The following is a 19,853-nucleotide window of genomic DNA, read 5'->3' as shown; positions in this document are numbered from 1 at the left end:
TCCACATCTTTACTGTTCTCGCAGTAAGATTAGGTTGCTAGCCGCAGATCCGACTCGATGAGGATCAGACAATTGATGAGATAAAGTCTGGCTGGGCACAGCTCTGGGAATGGGGTTGCAGAGCTGTACACCTTGTTATATTAACACTTCCTGGAGGAGGAGCGAATCCGCTCAGAGTTTATGAGCGGCTGCGTCAGGAGCAGCAGGTTATTCATGTTGAAACTCACAGCCTGGCATTTGCACTCGGTTTCACCGAGAGAATCTTTAACATTGTGTTTCGCCATCCCTGGCGGCGGGAGGAGGGAGGCTCACCTGTGGAGCAGGAGCCTGCTACTTGTGGGCAGTGAGGATTAAAGAAAGTCAGACTTAGCACTGATCACCGTGGAGAGGCTGCAATATCTAACACGGAGAGAAAGCTGTTTAGTTGTAAAGCATTTGTTACAGCATTTATTGACTGAAATCCGGCGGAGGGGAGAGGAATGCGGAGTGTGTACTGGAATGAGAAGCGCTGTCTGGGGGTCTGACAAGGAGAAGGATCCTGGCTTTGATTTCAGGACACACTCAGGTATGTGTTTCGTTTTAACTCCACGCCAATGTGAGCAATGACCAATTTATAATCGGACAGCTTTTCACCCTGAAATCATTCATTGCCAATGTGTGTGTGTGTGTATATGCGAGAGAGTTCAGGTTGGATTAATTATGCACTCCAATACTTGTTTTTTTTTTGTTATTTTGGTTTTTGTTCTGCTAAATTTCAAACGAGCTGTAGATGATAATTTTATTTTGCACCAACTGTTACAAATGAAGAGTCAGTTGTGGTGGAATGAGATCATGAGCACACTATGTATGATTCATTTTCCTGCATCCATTCTGTGGAGACTACAGGGAAAGTGTTAAGAAAAGATTTGGTACAGTGGGGATTTGGTGCCAGTCATTTGATCGATACATCTCCCTGCCCTGAAGAAGCTGGTTTTATTTCCTTATTTATACAGGTTTGAAAGTGAGGTCCCCCCGCCCCCAAAAGAGACAATTCATTTTATTTGGTATGCCTAGGATAAATGATTTCAATTAGCTCTTTAAAAATAAATTTATGCTGGGTAGGATTGTGCAACACTTTACAGCCCCCGCCCCCCACCATGTGCGACTGGAACTGACACAGAAACTGTGTGGAGTTTGCATATTCTCCCCGTGCCTGCGTGGGTTTCCTCTGGGTGCTCCGGTTTCCTCCCACATTCCAAAGATGTGCGGGGTTAGGTGGATTGGCCATGCTAAATTGCCCCTGAGTGGCAGGGGGACTAACTAGAGTAAATGCATGGGATTATGGGGATAGGGCCTGGGTAGGATTGTGGTCGATGCAGGCTCGATGGGCCAAATGGTCTCCTTCTGCACTGTAGGTTTCTATGATTCTATTTCACGCACACATACACAAAGAGAACAGTTATCAGGGCCACAGTACTGCTTAGCACTGAGGGATTAATTATCAGTCTGGCTACACTCACAAAGAGTTTCAGCAGCTAGCCATACCTTGTGAGTGTGGTTCATCTGATCAAACTTCAGCAGTAGCCTCTTTGGCAAACTTGGCTCTTGCAAACTGCTTTCTGGACTGAGTTAAGAGTGTGTCACTGTAGGAAGGACATGTGAATTTGGTGGCAAGCAAAGCTTGTCTGAATCTTGCAGAGATTTGATATGCAAATCTTGAGCGCAGGAATTGGTTTCTGAAAATAAAAGATCAGCGAGAAACAAGATTGTTTTCAATGGGGGGGGGGACAATAGATTCCCTGTCAATCTCTCTTCTGCCTCTGTGCTGCAACATGTATGATCCTTGCACAATAGCAGCAACGTATCTGCTTGTTTACTCCTCGGGCTGTTAGATTACTTGCCAATGGTAAGCATACCCATCACTACTGGTTGGGTCAGCCATGGTTTGGAGATCAGCCAGCCATATGTACCAGAAGGTTACCAGTTTAGTCCTTGGGAGGCGATTCTCCCCAAAAAAATTCTAAGTGCTGAATTGCAGGAAAAATGGTGTGAATCAGGATTGCTTTTTCAGTGGGAATTCAGACTCGAATCTCCCACACTCTGTACAATACAGAGGTCACAATTGTGAATATCATTAAAAGCTTGGGGGCGGGGCCTATTCACACCAGAGTCAGACAGTTCCGGGCCTCTGCACATGCGCAGTGGCCCTGAACTGCCAGATTGTACTTTGCTAGCCAGCTCGACCACCGGCCAGCCCGGGCCACCCACAGGCTGGCACTGCCAGGGTGCCCATGCCCAGGGGGCTCCACCTCTTCTGCTGCCTGACCCCTGGGGGGGGGTCCGATTGCCCCCCTTTCACTCCAGTGGGGTCTCCCTCTAGTTCCCCGAAAGTGGGAAGCTACTCTAAACCCCGCCGGAGTGAAATACTCCTGGTGGGGTGGGAGATGCTATCAGGCCTGGGACTTTTAAAATAGGTTAAAAATAGATTAAAATTACCTGGTCTTCCCGCCGGTTTCCAGCGCGGTCTCAACTGCACCTGATGTCCCGCTGTGGGAGACGCGCATGCATCAGGAACGCATGCGTGAATCCCGAGAAATGGCCAACACCTGCATCTCCCAACCCGAGACGCCAAAAACTAGCGCGTTGCGAAGGGAGAATTGGGCCCCTGAACTTTGCTGAATTAGTTGTTCTCACCCAGGGCAATGGTAACTACTACAGCTGGATACCAAAACAAGCCTTTGGTTTAATGGGAGATTCCCTGCCTGCAGAAACTGTAGGATTTAAATACTGATCCTGACAGTTGTAGCAATTGGAGAACTGAGCTCTGGCACAGAATATTTCATTGACAATCAGAGACATATTCATATCTGGTGGGTACAGGTCCCTCAATGTAAAGATTGTGAGAGACCATTCCATAATATCTTCATATTAGTCTAACCGCCATTTCAGCTGATAGACAAGTTGATGGAAGGAATATTCGTGTTACAGCCTGCCAGATTGTAGGTTTCAGTACTTTAATTTTAAAAAAAGAATGAGAAGTTATTGACAAATACAACTGGCTTCTATGCTCCTAGGCCTAGGGCAGGTGCATGGAGTTAGGCCACAGATCAGCCATGATCTTATTGAATGGCGGAGTGGCCTCAAATGGCCTACTCCCGTTCCTATGTTCCTTAATACTTCTTCCCTTGAGTGCACATGAAGCAACTAATTTCTTCCCTTTCGTTTGTAAATTCAGTAGATCATATTTTGTATGAGACTTGTAACTAAATCCTTTTCATGTGGTAAAATTTTTAGTTTGACTCCCATCTCCTCACCAGGACAATGGACTAGATGCAAAGGGTGAGGCCATTATTTCCCTTCCATTGAAAGCGAGTATCGTACCTAATGCCAATTCAGTATTCAGATGCTGGAACTCTAAACTTGGGCTGCCTGCTCGCCAGGATAGTGTCAGCAAGGGAGCCTGATCTATTCGCATTTGGCTGGATGCCAGTATTTAGAGTGAAGAGCTTTTGTTTCAACTGTCCAGTGTTGTCTGGAATGGGACGCAAACTCATAACTTTCCAACTCAGATGTGGGAATGCTACCTTTGAACCCAGGCTCAAGAAGGGATTTCCAAAACTTAGAGCCTCAGCAAGCTGAAGCATTGGCCACTTGTGGTGGAGTGATTAAAATTTGAAATATGCACAAAGACGCCAATGTAACATGTTTGGCAAGGGAAACAAGGGCGACATGAGGAAAACTTATTTACACAGCACGTATTTAGGGTCTGGATCAAAGCAAATTACTGCAGATGAAATTACTGCCAGTAATTTGCTTTTATCCAGTGTTTAACTCACTGCCACTTCTCTTCCAGGAATGCCTACCCTGAAGAAGTACTGCTCTTCTCTCCAACAGGATTTCCATATACCTCTTTCCCCGCCCCCCCATCCACCCAGTTTTGACAAAGGGTCATATGGACTCGAAACGTCAGATCTTTTCTCTCCTCACAGATGCTGCCAGTCCTGCTGAGATTTTCCAGCATTTTCTCTTTTGGTATTTAGGATCTGGAATGCACGTACTGAGAATGTCGTTGGTGCAGAATCAACTGTGGTATTCAAAGGGAGTTGGATACTCATCAAAGGAAAAAAAATGCAAGACGAAGGGGTGAAGGCAGGAGAGTGAGACCAGCTGAGTTGATATTCCAAGAGAACCAATATGAACAACATATTATCCTTCTGTGATGTGACCATTTATGATTCTGTACGTGACAGGAATTGGAGAAGTGCTGATATCTCTGAGTTTAAATCTGGAGGATATTGCAGAGATTGGGAGGGGCAAGGCCATGGAGGGATTTGGAAACAAGGATGGGAATTTTAAAATCTATACACTGCTTAACCAAGACCCAATGGAGGTTAGCAAGCACAGGCATGATGCTCAGTAGGTGAACAGGACTTGGTGTAAGTCAGAATATGGGCAACAAGGTTATTGACCCATTTAAATTAATGGAGGGTGAAAGCTGGGAGGCCAGCCAAGAATGTGTTGGATTAGTCAAGTCTAGAGGTAACTAAGGCATGGATGAGAGTTTCAGCAGCAGATGAACTGAGACAGGGGCACATTTGGGCAATGTTATGGAGGTGGAGTTAGGTGATGTTAGCAATGGTGCAGATGTGTTGGGGGGAAGATCATCTGGAGGTCAGAAGTAACACCAAGGTTGCAAACAATCTGGTTCAGTTTCAGAGATTTGACAAGGAGATAGTTGAAGTCATCCGCAAAGAAACAGAGTTTATGAGCTGGACCAATAAACAATGGTTTCTACCTTCCAAACATTGAACAGGGGGAAATGTCTGCTCATCCAGTACTGAGTGTTAGACAAACTGATAATTTGGAGAAGGAGAGGTCAGTAGAGTTGTGGAGAGGTGGAGCTAGGTACTGTCAGTGTATATATGGAAGCAGCTTTTGAATGATGTTGCTGACAGGCAGCATGTAGCTGAGAAATGGGAGCGGGTCAAGGATGGATCCTTAGGGAACACCAAAGGTAATAGTGCAGGAGTGAGAAGAGAAGCCGTTTCAGATTACTCTCTGTTTACAATTGGTAGATACAAATAAAATCAAGCAAGTGCAATCTCATCTTGAAGTTGGGGTAGAATTTTATGGCCACCTGTGCCAAAGGCTGCAGACAAATGAAGGGGAATGAGGAGGGACAGTTTACCTTGGTCATTCCTTTGTTTGTATTCAGTCAGTTTCAACTGTCTAATCCAGAATTCTGTGAGAGAAGAAGAGTATGGCTGCAAAATCCAGCTCTGTATTACTGGGCTTATCAGCATTACAAGTGCAGTTTTGCTTCCAAAATGACTTTCAAAACAATGATATTGTTTATGTCAGGGGGTCTAGCAGGGTAAATATGTGGGGTTACGGGGATAGGTCCTGGGTGGGATAGTTTTGGTGCAGGTTTGATGGGCTCCTTCTGCACTATAGGGATTATATGATTCTAGTCTATTTCTGGTGCTCACTGCGCCTGACACCATTTTGCTGTAGCATTTGCCGAAGTGTGTCCTCTGGAGGTATACAGAGTAAGAAGGACATGATGTCATGCCGGCACTGCTATGCAGGAGCTCAACATGCCAAGCTAATGCCCCCTCTTAACCTTGCACAGCTGAGCACATGTTCAGCAGTGGGAGGGACCCACATCCCTGCCTCATCACCATTATTTACAGCAATCATCAACAATATTGATTCTTGCTATGATTGTAGAAGTGCTTAGTGGTTTTTAGGGTGGTTTAAAGTTGCTGAAGATTACGGACTGCATGGTGGCGCAGTGGTTAGCACTGCTGCCTTACAGCACAAGGGACTCAATTCCAGCCTTGGGTGACTCTGTGTGGAGTTGTCATGTTCTCCCTGTGTCTGCTCTGGTTCCCTCCCACGCTCCAAAGATATGCGAGTTATGTTGATTGGCAATGCTAAATTGCCCCTTAGGGTCAGGGGAACTAGCAGGGTAAATACGTGGGGGTTGCGGGGTAGGGCCTGGGCGGGATAGTTTCGGTGCAGGTTCGATGGGTCGAATGGCCTCCTTCTGCGCTGTAGGGATTCTATGATTCTATTCTATGATTCTATTCTATGATTCTACACATAGTGGGGTGTCAAGTGACATGAAACTTTGTCCTGTCTTCAAGGATTCTGCACAAGGCATTTGATTTCAGAGATGGGTGCAGTAATTTACTTGGCTTGCAATACGATTTAGACAATGAGGGGAAGAAGAGACAAACTGCTGGAGGAGGGAGGAGGAGGCGGTGGAAAGGGTTTTCAGCAGGAGGCCATATCTGTTCAGGGCAAAACTCTCATACCTGAAGTCACCAAGGAACAATTAGATATCTCCGCTTAATTAAGGATGTCCGTGGATGACTGAAGTCTGTCACCTGTTACATGAACAAAGTCGTGCAAAGGGGCATTAGCGGTGGCTGCAGAAGTGTCAGTTGACATAAACCTTTTAAAGCATCTTCTTCCAGACTGTGGTGGGCAATATTTGCAACAACTCCCAGTCTGCCATCCACTGTTCCATAAAGGAGGTCACTAAGGTTCTGTATTCCATGAGAGCTAAATACATTTCATACTCTCTTGCCAGAGAGAAGCAGTTGAAGTGAGCATATGATTCTTGAGGAGTGCAGGCTTCCAAATGGTGCAGGGTGCCATTGACTGCGTGCACGTTGCTTTGCAGTTGCTGCATGTCAACTCCGAGATAGCCCACAATCAAAAAGGAATTCCACTCCATCAACACCCAGTTGGTAGGCGATCAATGCAGTGTGTCATTCAGGTCAGTGCCTGGTATCCAGAGGTGATGCTTCCATTCTGCACTTCAGCCACCAAGGCAAACCAGAAGGTGGCTACTCATTGAAAAGGACTATCCTTTGATAACATGGTTCGTGGCTCCAGTGTGCAGCCCTTGCACACGTGGCAGCTTGCATATAACAAAAGCCATGCAGTGGTAGAGCGATCTTGAGGGTGGTTAAACAGCATTTCACACTCAGGATCACTCTGAAGGAGTACTCAGTACTCAACAGAGCTCATATCAAGATTCGTGGTGGTCTGTGCAATGCACGCTACATAATCTGGCTATTATAAGGGCACAGCCCTGTTATCAGGTATATAGTGACCAGCTGAGGCAGAGGAAGAGGAGGAAGATGCGGGGAGACGACCAACACAACCACTTTCTGGCCGGGCTGGAGGTGAGCAACTCATCTGACTGCAATAACAATGAGCACATCCCCAAATTCCTATTCAGCTGCAGCTCACCATCTTACCTTCCCCCGGTTACTGAATGGCACAGCAACTGTTCAGCCACAACACAAAAATAGAAAAACATTTTGAACCAAACCTATGAATCAAACTATGCCAAATTGCATATCAATGACAACCATTTACCCTTTCATATTTCCTTCGTGCCTTCAATGTGCCGCTGCCTGGCCTAGTGCCGGAGTGCTACTTCCCCCATTGGCTGCAACATTGCTGGGGCAAGGCTGATGACTTTGACTGCGAGAGACTGCAGATGATCCTGCATGCTGACCTCAAAAAGCTCTGCCTTCTGAGCCCGGCTTCAGATTGCATCAGTTTGGCACTGGATGGATGGCTGGCAACAGCATGGACCCTGGCAGAGTGATGCGCTGGCTGGCAACAGCATGGACACTGGCAGAGTGACAGTGGTGGGAGGACAATTACTGTCATCCTGAGAGAGGACAACTGGTTTGCACTGCCACTCCCCTGAGGCAGTGCCTCAGCAATCCCAGTACTGTGTTGGAGTTTGTCTGGAGGGCCTCCTGCCTCGCTATGGATAGCTGCATCTCTTTCTGTTACAGGATACAAAACAGTTATATCTTTTCAAATTATGATAGGAATAGGAACATTTTATAACTAACTAAAAACATTATGGACTTAATGGTAATATCATGGATTATCTTCTTTTGCTTCAAGTCAATAGTATTCAAGTTACTTATTTAAAATGTATTCCAGCTGTCACTTTCAGTAATCCACCACTTTTTGTCAAACTCCTTTTTGGTAATTTCCCTTTATAACAAGTGTGCACCAATGTAGATAAATTAATTATCAGGTTCCCAACTACACTTTTGATATTACTTTGCATTTATTAATAGTGCTCTCCTATTTGTACAGTTCAAAGCTGAATTGGACTAAGTATTGACAGTGGTTCATGAACCATATGCTTGTCCATGTTATTAATTTTCTACATTTATAAAGCACTTTTAACAAAGGAAAATGTCTCAAAGGACTTCACAGGAGCAAAATCAGTCAAAAATTGACACTGAGACAAAGGAGGCAATATTAGAATGTGTGGCAAAAGGTTTGATCAGAGTTAGGTTACTGTAATGACCTCAACAAGGCCCATTGAGATGGGCCTCTTGGAGTATGAGCTCCCTGATTGAGGTAATGATTGCCTGCCCTATCAGGGAGTCTCACCTGAGTGTCAGGGCTACTGACACTCCGGATTCTGACTTTGTACCTGAAACACTCTTAGGAGGGGGGATAAGTTTGCAAATAAAGGGAATCTGGTGAAGGGACACCGGCCTCTGAGGAGTTATTTCAGTGATAAAGAACATCTTGAAGGAGAGGGAAGTGATGGAGAGTTTAGGGAGGGAATTCCAGAATCTTGGACCTAAATGGTTAAAAACATGGCCATCAGTGGTGGTATGAAGAGAATGGGGATGTAGAAAAGGTCACTGTCAGAGGAACACAACTCTTTGTGAGTAACACAGGGCTGGAGGAGGTTATAAAGACTGGGGGAGGTAAGGCCACCAGGATGAGAACATTATATTGATGTTGGTGGACTGGGAGTCGAAGTAGGTCAGTGAGCGCACAAGTGATGGATGGAAAGGACTTGGTGTAGGTTAGCTTTCAGCTAGCTGAAGATTATGTAAGGTAGACGATGTGAATTTAGCCGGGGGAACAGTGACGTCATTGATTCTGAAGTAACAGAAGCAAAAACAACAATTTGCATTTCTATAGCACCTGTAACATGGTTAAAATAAAAATCCTATGGTGCTTTACATCATTCTCAAACAAAATTTTATACCGAGTCACGTAAGAGCATATTACGACAGGCAAGCAAAGACTTTGTAAAAGTGGAAGGTTTTCAGGAGCACAGATGTGGAGAGCTCCTGTGAAGCACCTTTACGATATTAAACACAAGTTTTGTTGTTGTTTTTCAACTCGTGTACGCTGCCAGGAAATGCATGGCATGGATGATAAAGTCAACAATCTGTTAAGACATCGAGTCCACGAGTAGTGTAAATACCTAGTTTGTCAGAAAATCAGCATGCAATCTATTTACACTATAGTTCAGACCTGGTCATTGCAGAGGAAGTGTGTTTATTTTTCTTGTTTGGTTTCGGGGTTTGTAACTTATTCCAATGAAACCTGGGGGACTTGTGGTGGATCGATTGAATTCATGGATGACATGGACTTAAGACGCACAGTAAATTATTGCAGAATTAGTGTAGAATCATAGAATCCCTACAGTGCAGAAGAAGGCCATTCAGCCCATCAAGCCTGCACCAACAACAATCCCACTCAGATCTTATCCTCGTAACCCCACATATCCTCCTAATCCCCCTGACACTGGAGGGCAATTTATCATGGCCAATCAACCTAACCCACACATTGTTGGAGTGTGGGAGGAAACCGGTGCCACCCGGAGGAAAACCTACACAGACTCGGAGAGAACATGCAAACTCCACACAGATAGTCACCCAAGGCCAGAACTGAACCTGGGTCCCTGGCGCTGTGAAGCAGCAGAGCTAACCATTCTGCCACCATGCAGCCCCACATAGTAATAGTATATTATTTCTATGAAAAAAAGACGCAGAAATTGAATTCTAAGCAGAGAACCATCATTTGGTGTAGTAATTGCACTTTGTGCCAATTGACACGGGTTACCATTTTATAACAGTAATGCCATATTTCAAACACAGCTAAATTAATCACGGATCTCTATATCTCAATGAACTATAATTTCTGGCACACCAGGTATGCAGTCCATTGGAAAAATATCGGTTGCAATGTTGTACTGTTTGCTCACAGTCCTGGAGCGCCACGGTGGCACCGTGCTTAGCACTGCTGCCTCTCAATGCCAGGATCCTGGGTTCAATTCCGGCCTCGGGTGACTGTCTGTGTGGAGTTTGCATGTTCTCCCGTGTCTGCATGGGTTTCCTCCGGGTGCTCCGGTTTCCTCCTGTTGTGCAGGTTAGGCAGAATGGCCATGCTAAATTCCTCTTCGTGTCAGGGGAGTAGCAGGCTAAGTACCTGGGGTTACAGGGATAGGGCCTGGGTGGGATTGTTGTCGGTGCAGTCTCAATGGGCTGAATGGCCTCCTTCTGCACTGCAGGCTTTCTATGATTCTATGATAATGAATACTCTTGTCAAAGAACAATGTATAAATGTGGCTAAAGAAAAGGGCTTTGTTACAGTTATTGCTGTACGTACCTGACTGGGGAAATCTTCTGATAATTTAAAAGATAGACAAAAAAAAGGAGCCTTTCGAAATGATGGGTGCAGCCTGTCTAATTACATTGTTGGCAATCCATTCCAATGCAAGTGGCAAGATTATGAATGGATATTATTGTGGCTGCAGGAGATATGGAATCAAAGTCAGTGCTTAAGGATGTACAGAGACAAGTTTTCACTGGTCAGGATATTGTAAGAAAATTTCTAATCATCTGAGTCATTGTGGGGAGAGGTTCCAGTAATATTGGGCTGTATCAAAAGCATTCTGAACCAGACAAAATGCATATTAGGAATGTAATACTTAACCTTTCAATAAGTGGTAAAACATAAAAGAATGATGGGTTCATAAGGTCACTTTTGATTTAATCTTCTCAGAAATTACAGAAAGGGCTGGAGAAAATATGTCTGTAGGCAGATCAAAGATGAGTGAAATTATTTGCAGGCAAGTGTAAAGTAGGGTTGACTAATTGGCAACACGAATACTCCATGAATTGTGTCAGAATAATAAATGATGGAATGAAAGAGACAGTGAAGTCTTAATAGACTCAAGATCAAAATGCCAAACAAAGAAGTTATCAACCAAACTGATTGAATGCCAAAGCATCAAGCTAAGTAAATTGAGATGACACAGTGTAATGTGCTGATTAGACCATTCTTTGAGTACTGTGTCTAATTTTGATCACCTCGGCGCACGCGGAACATTTAAGCTGGAGGTAGTTGTGCCAGAAGACCAATCCCAAGTGTGAGAGGTCTGAATTGAGGAAAGGCCGCAGAAACTCGTATTTCACAGCCTTGAATGAAGGGGCAGGATTTTCCCTGGCCTTGGGTAGGGGAAATGGAGCCGGGAAGCCAGGAGAATATTGGTGAGCCACGCCACGATGAGTAATGTTGCCAGGGTTGGGCAGAAACCCGGATCAACTGCCCAGTGAATAGAGACAGGCAAATTAGGAGCGATTTAGATGACCGATGAAGCATCTACCAATTCCGTGGATGTGGCCTCCTTTGTAGTCTGGAGAAGCTATCCGAGCCAAGAAGGGGACTGCGGGTAAGAAAAACCACCCCCAGTGTTCCAACAAGCCATTCAGAAATGTTTCATCTCTGATCAGAGGGGCTTACTCACTTAGCCCCTCAGAGCTTTTATCTTACCTCTCCAATGACGTCTATACGCTTAGGCATCTTCTCAATCCCTGACCTCTGACTGGGCTGGCAGCATAAAGAGCTGTACTACACCCTACCCCCAGTGCCTAATCGTACAGCGAGGTCAGAGGCAGCCAATTAGGTGGCTGGCCTGCTGCTGTAAAGTACAAGCTCTGGTTCCCATTTGATCCCAAAGTTTGAGTTCCAGAGACCTGCAGGAAACTTCAGCCTAATGTGTCTGAGGTGTGAACTATGAGTTAAATATGACAGCAAACAGTATCACAAAGCTTAATTCAGATAATTGAATTAAACAGAGAGAGTAGAATAAGGGGCCAAATGTTTAAGCTAATAAAAGCAAATTTGGGACTGATTTCAGGAAGTTCTTCATATACACAAGATATTGAATGGATTCCTACACCTTTACTTTGGGTACGAGTGGAAAGAGGTGATGGTAGGTTGCCAGGCATTTTACATGTCTCGAGAATTATTGGAAACAATCTTCTGCATTTTGGTCCCCCTGTTCCAGCAGAGACGTTTTTGGGTCAGATATCCAGTTTACTAATTGCTGGACTTAGCTGAGTCTCGTTCCCAGACCAAGGGCATTAGCATCCTGCCCCAGGGTTGGACAAGGAGCGAAGGTGGGATGATGCACTGGATCTGTCAAAGGAAAGATTTCTGACTCTTGGAACCATGATAAAGGCTCTCCGAAACTTGGTTGAGGCTTCAGCAACCACAGGAATGGAGAGGAAACCTGGGATGGCTGCACCCACCTCCTCTCTTCCAGGTTTCCACTCTCACCGGGGGAGAGGAAGGGGAGTGGACAGGAGGGGGGAGCAAGGGGAGGGGAAAGGGGGAGAAAGGGGGGATGGGGAGCAGGGGAAGCAATGGGGGAGCAAGGAGAGGGGGAGGAAGGGGAGAGGAGGGAGAAAGGGGAGGAGGAGGATGGGGGCCTTGTCTCCTTCCTGTCTCCTTCCAGCTGGATTCCATCCCCTCTGCACTGTAGCTATGCAGGCATGGGGAAGGCTGCTGTTGAAGCCGTTAGTGAATTTAACCTGTTGTAAGTAAAATAATAAAAACACTCCGGCAGGCACAAGCATACATACACACACACACTCAAAAGTAAACACACACACAAATAGGTTATGAAGTGGGAGGATAGATTAAGCAACTTAAAGTCCAGTGAAGTTAAAGGATATATGGTTCTTGATGGTTGGTGATTTAGCTGCCTTCAGGCTGAACTGGACGAGCCTTCTGGGTTTGGCATCAAAATGATGAAGATGTTATAGGCCGATTTAATGCTTCTTCCAGAGACTGCAACTGCTCAACTGAGGTCTTTTTAATATCTCTGTCTGCAGCACATGAATAGTCAAATAGCATACAGGGTTCAAACTTGTGGAAGTGGGTGGAGAGAAAGGCCCACACATGGACCTTGCTTCTTCAGCGTCTCATTTGTTTTTGCTGGTCTGCAGAGAAAACAGGTGCTTAAAAACACAAGAGTTAGCTGTCTTGTCACACATAAGAACATAAGAACATAAGAAATAGGAGCAGGAGTAGGCCATCTAGCCCCTCGAGCCTGCCCCGCCATTCAATAAGATCATGGCTGATCTGACGTGGATCAGTACCACTTACCCGCCTGATCCCCATAACCCTTAATTCCCTTACCGATCAGGAATCCATCCATCCGCGCTTTAAACATATTCAGCGAGGTAGCCTCCACCACCTCAGTGGGCAGAGAATTCCAGAGATTCACCACCCTCTGGGAGAAGAAGTTCCTCCTCAACTCTGTCTTAAACCGACCCCCCTTTATTTTGAGGCTGTGTCCTCTAGTTTTAACTTCCTTACTAAGTGGAAAGAATCTCTCCGCCTCCACCCTATCCAGCCCCCGCATTATCTTATAAGTCTCCATAAGATCCCCCCTCATCCTTCTAAACTCCAACGAGTACAAACCCAATCTCCTCAGCCTCTCCTCATAATCCAAACCCCTCATCTCCGGTATCAACCTGGTGAACCTTCTCTGCACTCCCTCCAATGCCAATATATCCTTCCTCATATAAGGGGACCAATACTGCACACAGTATTCCAGCTGCGGCCTCACCAATGCCCTGTACAGGTGCATCAAGACATCCCTGCTTTTATATTCTATCCCCCTCGCAATATAGGCCAACATCCCATTTGCCTTCTTGATCACCTGTTGTACCTGCAGACTGGCCTTTTGCGTCTCATGCACAAGGACCCCCAGGTCCCTTTGCACGGTAGCATGTTTTAATTTGTTTCCATTGAGATAGTAATCCCATTTGTTATTATTTCCTCCAAAGTGTATAACCTCGCATTTCTCAACGTTATACTCCATTTGCCATATCCTCGCCCACTCACTCAGCCTGTCCAAATCTCTCTGCAGATCTTCTCCGTCCTCCACACGATTCACTTTTCCACTTATCTTTGTGTCGTCTGCAAACTTCGTTACCCTACACTCCGTCCCCTCCTCCAGATCATCTATATAAATGGTAAACAGTTGCGGCCCGAGTACCGATCCCTGCGGCACGCCACTAGTTACCTTCCTCCAACCGGAAAAACACCCATTTATTCCGACTCTTTGCTTCCTGTCGGATAGCCAGTCCCCAATCCACTTTAACACACTACCCCCAACTCCGTGTGCCCTAATCTTCTTCAGCAGCCTTTTATGGGACACCTTATCAAACGCCTTTTGGAAATCCAAAAACACCGCATCCACCGGTTCTCCTCCATCATCCGCCCTGGTCACATCTTCATAAAAATCCAACATGTTCGTCAAGCACGACTTTCCCCTCATGAATCCATGCTGCGTCTGATTGATCGAACCATTTCTATCCAGATGCCCTGCTATCTCCTCTTTAATAATGGATTCCAGCATTTTCCCTACTACAGACGTTAAGCTGACCGGCCTATAGTTACCCGCCTTTTGTCTCCTTCCTTTTTTAAACAGCGGCGTAACATTAGCCATTTTCCAATCAACCGGCACTACCCCAGAATGCAACGAGTTTTGATAAATAATCACTAACGCATCCACTATTACCACACGACCTGCTCTCTCCAACTGCCCAGTCACCCAAGTATGGTCATGGCTAATGGATTCCAGTGCCTGGTTTACATCATTAGGTTAGGTCTGAAAAAGTGCAAGCATTTTCTTCCCATCAAAACCTTCACAGAAACATAGAAGATAGGAGCAGGAGGAGGCCATTTGGCCCTTCGTGCCTGCTCCGCCATTCATCATGAATATGGCTGATCATCCAACTCAATATGCTTTTTCCCCATAACCTTTGATCCCATTCGCCCCAAGTGTTATATCTAGCCGCCTCTTGAATGCATTCACTGTTTTGGCATCAACTACTTCCTGTGGTAATCAATTCACCACTCTTTGGGTGAAGAAATGTCTCTTCATCTCCGTCCTAAATGGTCTCCTCGAATCCTCAGACTGTGACCCCTGGTTCTGGGCTCCCTCAACATTGGTAACATCCTCCCTGTAGCTACCCTGACTAGTCTTGTTAGAAGTTTATAACAGTCTTTGAGATCCCCCCTTCATTCATCTGAACTCCAGCAAAAACAATCCTAACCTAGTCAATCTCTTCTCATACATCAGTCCCGCCATCCCCACAATCAGCCTGGTAAACCTTCGCTGCACTCCCTTGAGATTTTGAACACCTCCATTAAGCCTCTTCCTATCTCCCTCCACCCTTCTCTGCTCTAAGCAGAAGAACCCCAGTTTCTCTTGTCTCTCGATGTAATCCATTCTTGGCACTGGTCTGGTAAATCCTGCACCTTTTCCAGGGCCTTGATGTCCTTCCAAAAATGTGGTGCCCAGAATTGGAGACACAACCTAAAAAACTTTTCAAATCTTACTTATAGTCTTGCGTACTCCTATAAGAGTATCTCCCAAAACATTTTCTTTTAAGACAGAGCCCAAGTTGCTTCAGTTCACAACTAAGACTGGGAAACAACATGGTGTCTCTATTCTTTGTGCTGCCCTCCATGCTCAAATGCCACCTCTGTGATCAGAATTGCGTACGATACTCGAGGTGTGGTCTGACCAGAGTATTATACAGTCTGAACAGAACTTCCTCTGATGTCTACTGTTTTGGAAAGGTTCTGCCATGTCTTCTGCTTTTGCATCAATTGCGAGTGAACATCATGTTGAAACCTTGTTATGATGCAGCTCTTGTCGGAAATGGAACCAGGCGAGAAATGAACAGAATAGTCCATTTGCAGTTTGTCCCAAAGGAGAACTTTTAAAATAACCTTTAAACCCAGCCTAGCAAGAGTGAACCCTTAGAATTTGTTTCTCTTCCCCCAATGTTTCGTTTATGATGGGCAAGTTAATACGCGAGGGGATGAGCTTGGATGAACTGAATGGGTTTTCTTAACTTAGAATCGTGTTTTTATGAATTTGGCCTGTCAGTGGCACTGCAATTAATAATCTAAGGATAAAGCTCCTTTAATACACGTCAGCAGCGGAAGCACTTCACATTAGTTTATTAATGCAAAGGTTGTGGGCCTCCGAGAGAACTGTACAACTTGATTATTCAAAGTATTGACAGAAAGTAATGAAATCAGGGAGTGAATTTTCAAGACCATGTTATACCATTATGGACAAAACCACGATTAGATTGCTGCATTGGAAAATCACACCGATCTCTTTTCATTAATGTGGCGCATGCATTCTAGTAAAGTTAGAAAGCAATTTTATGTAATTTTTGATAGCAGAATGTCATCCCTGAACATTATGGTTAATGTGCTGGGCTCTTTCACTGAGGGAGGAATCATATAGGTGACCTATCCACTTGCTGCAGGTTTATTGAGACATCAGTATATTGTCAGAGAGATTCAGCACTGCACCAATTCAGCAGCACTTGTGAAAGTGTTTGAAGTGCGAGGGAGTGAAAACATTTTTTACAAGAGTATACATCCCTTCCTCTGGGCTCTAGATGAATCAGAAATATATACTTGTTTCAAATCGTCTGCAGGGTACCTATGGACGATGCTGAGAGAGGAAGGAGACGTAAACATTGCCAGCATCTTTCATCTTTTGAACGATGTGTCCAGTGACCATTTTCTCATCAGCTCAAAGGGGTGAGGGGAGAAGCAATTATGTGTAGATAAATCACTTCAGAGATGCTTCAGCAACCTTTTATGTTTGTTCCGATATCCCAGAGGGAAATCTCTGGCAAGTACAGCTGTAAACATGCATTGAAAATCTCAATATATGAACTTCTGTGGGGGCAATCTCAGCACCTTTCCAGGATTGGGGAGGGAAGGGGAGGGAAGAGAGGGGGCTTAAATTCTTAAAAAATGGGAACATCAACCCACCACGAATATGCTTGCTTCCAATTTAACTGAGTCGATTTGGACCACGCTAATAACCTGTTCTCAGGAGGCGAAATATAATTTTAAATGTTAATGAGACTGCTTGCCTCGGACTTCTGCAGTTATTGGGATTTTAATAGCTGTGGGCTTGGCTTCTGGGGCTCAGGATCTCCAACAACTGAAGAAAGCTGAGAACTTTAGGTGTACCAGTTAAATGCAGTTCCAGCATGCCTTGTGAAGCAGCAAGAACAGGACTCCTTCATCCCCCCCTCACCCAGCACCTCAACCCCCAAGAAAAGTTAACCTGCTTTCTCTTTATCTGATGACGATACACACACCATGGCTTGATGATGATTCATTGTCTCTGCCTCTCCCACAATCTGTCTCTCCTCCCTCTTTTCCTCTCATGCCTTCTTTACCCTTTCTCCCCTGCGATCTCTTTCTACCCTACAATCACACACTTACCACTGCTATTACTCTCCTATGTGGGCTTCATCTGCCCCATAATCATTCTTCCTCCACTATTGACCCCTCTTTCTAGGCCTTCACTCTCTCGTGCCCCTGGTCACTGGCCTCTCGATGCCCCCTGCCATCGCCCTTGCTCATCCCAAAACCCCCCACATCACTCCCCAACTGCCATTTCTCCCTCTGTCCCCACCCCCACTTCCATAAGATGTAGGAACAGAATTAGGCCATTCAGCCCATTAAGTCTGCTCCGCCATTCAATCATGGCTGATATGATTCTCATCCCCATTGTCCTGCTTTCTCCCCGTAACCCTTGATCCTCTTATTGATCATGAACCTATCTATCTCTGTCTTAAAGACACTCAATGACCTGGCCTCCACAGCCCTCTGCGGCGATGAGTTCCACAGATTCACTAGCCTCTGGCTGAAGAAATTCTTCCTCATCTCAGTTTTAAAGGAGTGTCCCTTCACTCTGATGTTGTGCCCTCGAGTTCCAGTCTCCCACTAGTGGAAACACACTCTCCACGTCCACTCTATCTAGGCCTCTCAGTATTCTGTAAGTTTCAATTAGATCCCCCTATCCTTCAAACCCCTTCAAGTATAGATCCAGACTTCCACACACATTGCTCCCTCTCCAAACCTTGCCTACCCACTCAAGGCATTGCTTCCCCCCACTCCCAGCTATCATTCTCTTCCCCACCGTTGGCCATTGTTCCTCTCCCCACCGGCCTTTGTTCCCACTCCAACACCACACCCCTCTCCCCAGCCCCGGCCTTCTCACTCTTTTCCCTGCTATCGCACCCTTCCCTCCCACTATTGTCCATCTTCCTCGTCAATTTCTCCTCCTCGCTGCACCATCCCATTTCTGCAACACCATCGCTCCATTTCCTTTATGATTGCTCGCTCTACCCAGTGATCCTGTCTTCTCTACCCCCAATCCTCTGCTGTCGCTGACTGACTTCCTCACTCAAATCCCTGGCTGTGGTTGTTCAGTTGTAGGCCCGCCCACCTGACAACTGGCCACCTCTCAATCGAGCTGGCTGCCCACAGGAAACGGCTAATCAGATGAGGGCCTGCTGTGACATTCAGCAGGATATCCATATGTACGTAATTCCTGGCTGCTAAAATTAGCCCCACTCCCTCCTCACCTTCGCCTAGGTATTGGAGCCTGCATTTACTTAGATGGAGGAGGGTAAGTATTTTAATCCTTTGGCAACCAGAGTAGCTCAAAACAGCACCTTAAAAATGAGGGCGATTTCTCATAACCCCAGCTGGAACAGGTGGAATGTGTTTAAACAAAGGAGGCAGATGAAACAACACAGTCAGTGGAAAAGTGACTAGCTTTTAACCTCTACAACTGGCAACTTGTACCTTTTAATCCCAGAAGCAAGTTTGCACCTGCAAACTATGTAAAGATTTCTTTATTTGCTGCTCTGAATAAATTGTTTGTGCCAGCCTGAAAATTGGTTTGTCATACTAATACCTTTTGTGCCAAAGATTGTTGCAATGGACTTGAGTGAAGGGTGTAACTATTTTCTCTCTTAGTAATTTGGATAGGTTGAACCAAGCTGTTACACTTGAACTGCCTTTATATAGTATTTGACCTGTGCGGCTGATGTTTGCTTATGACGTACGGGTATTGCGCAGTCGGCATCAACCCACAGATAAAGTTAGCTGGGATTTGATAAAAGGACCCAGTGTTGAGCAATATAAAAGAGTTCAAACATAGTTAAAATATACAAAGGTGAGGATGTCATCGGCAATGAGGAGTTCCATTGCAAAGACAGAAGATGCTGGCAGTATGCTACAGTATTCTTGTGGTTATATATTTGAAACCCGTTGAAAGTAATTCTAATCCGACCTGGAGTTTAAGTTCAGTTAATTAAATAAAATCTGGAATTAAAAAGCTAATAGCAGTAAAGCAGTCCAAAGATGTGCGGGTTAGGTTGATTGGCCAGGTTAAAAATTGCCCCTTAGAGTCCTGGGATGTGTAGGTTAGAGGGATTAGCGGGTAAATATGTGGGGGTAGGGCCTGGGTGGGATTGTGGCCGGTGCAGACTCGATGGGCCGAATGGCCTCCTTCTGCACTGTAGGGTTTCTATGATTTCTATGATTTCTATGAATGGATATTATGATTGTTGTGGGGAAAAAAAAGTCCAGATCACTCATGTTCCTTTTACAGAAGGAAATCTTCTGGTTTAACTATCTGTAACTCCAGATCCACAGCAACATGGTTGACTCTTAACTGCCATCTGAAATGGTCCCCCAAGCCATAAAACAATCAAATTAAAACCAGGCGGCACTGACCTCTGACACTGGAGACTACAAAGGCACATCTTACCCAGTCAATCCTGCAAAGTCTTTCTCACTAACATCTATTTCCCAATACATGTGACAATAATAATAAATCAATCATTAAGTCAATAACTTCTGCCAAAATTGGGAGAACT

At 45.2% G+C, this 19,853-nt stretch overlaps 1 protein-coding gene across 1 annotated transcript in view; it reads left to right on the top strand.

Annotated features, from left to right (window-relative positions):
- Positions 1-288: 288 nt before the first annotated feature.
- The window catches only part of met (MET proto-oncogene, receptor tyrosine kinase), a 127,956-nt gene continuing 108,391 nt past the window's right edge, over positions 289-19,853 (top strand). The window contains exon 1 of the mRNA XM_078219876.1: positions 289-565. The gene's annotated coding sequence lies outside the window, so the exon portion shown is untranslated. The remainder of the gene's footprint in view (positions 566-19,853) is intronic.

This window comes from Mustelus asterias, chromosome 9 (assembly GCF_964213995.1).
Source record: "Mustelus asterias chromosome 9, sMusAst1.hap1.1, whole genome shotgun sequence".
Taxonomy (NCBI): Eukaryota; Metazoa; Chordata; class Chondrichthyes; order Carcharhiniformes; family Triakidae; genus Mustelus; species Mustelus asterias.
The sequence above is the reverse complement of the archived record's forward strand: the minus strand, read 5'-3'. Positions and strand labels throughout refer to the sequence as shown.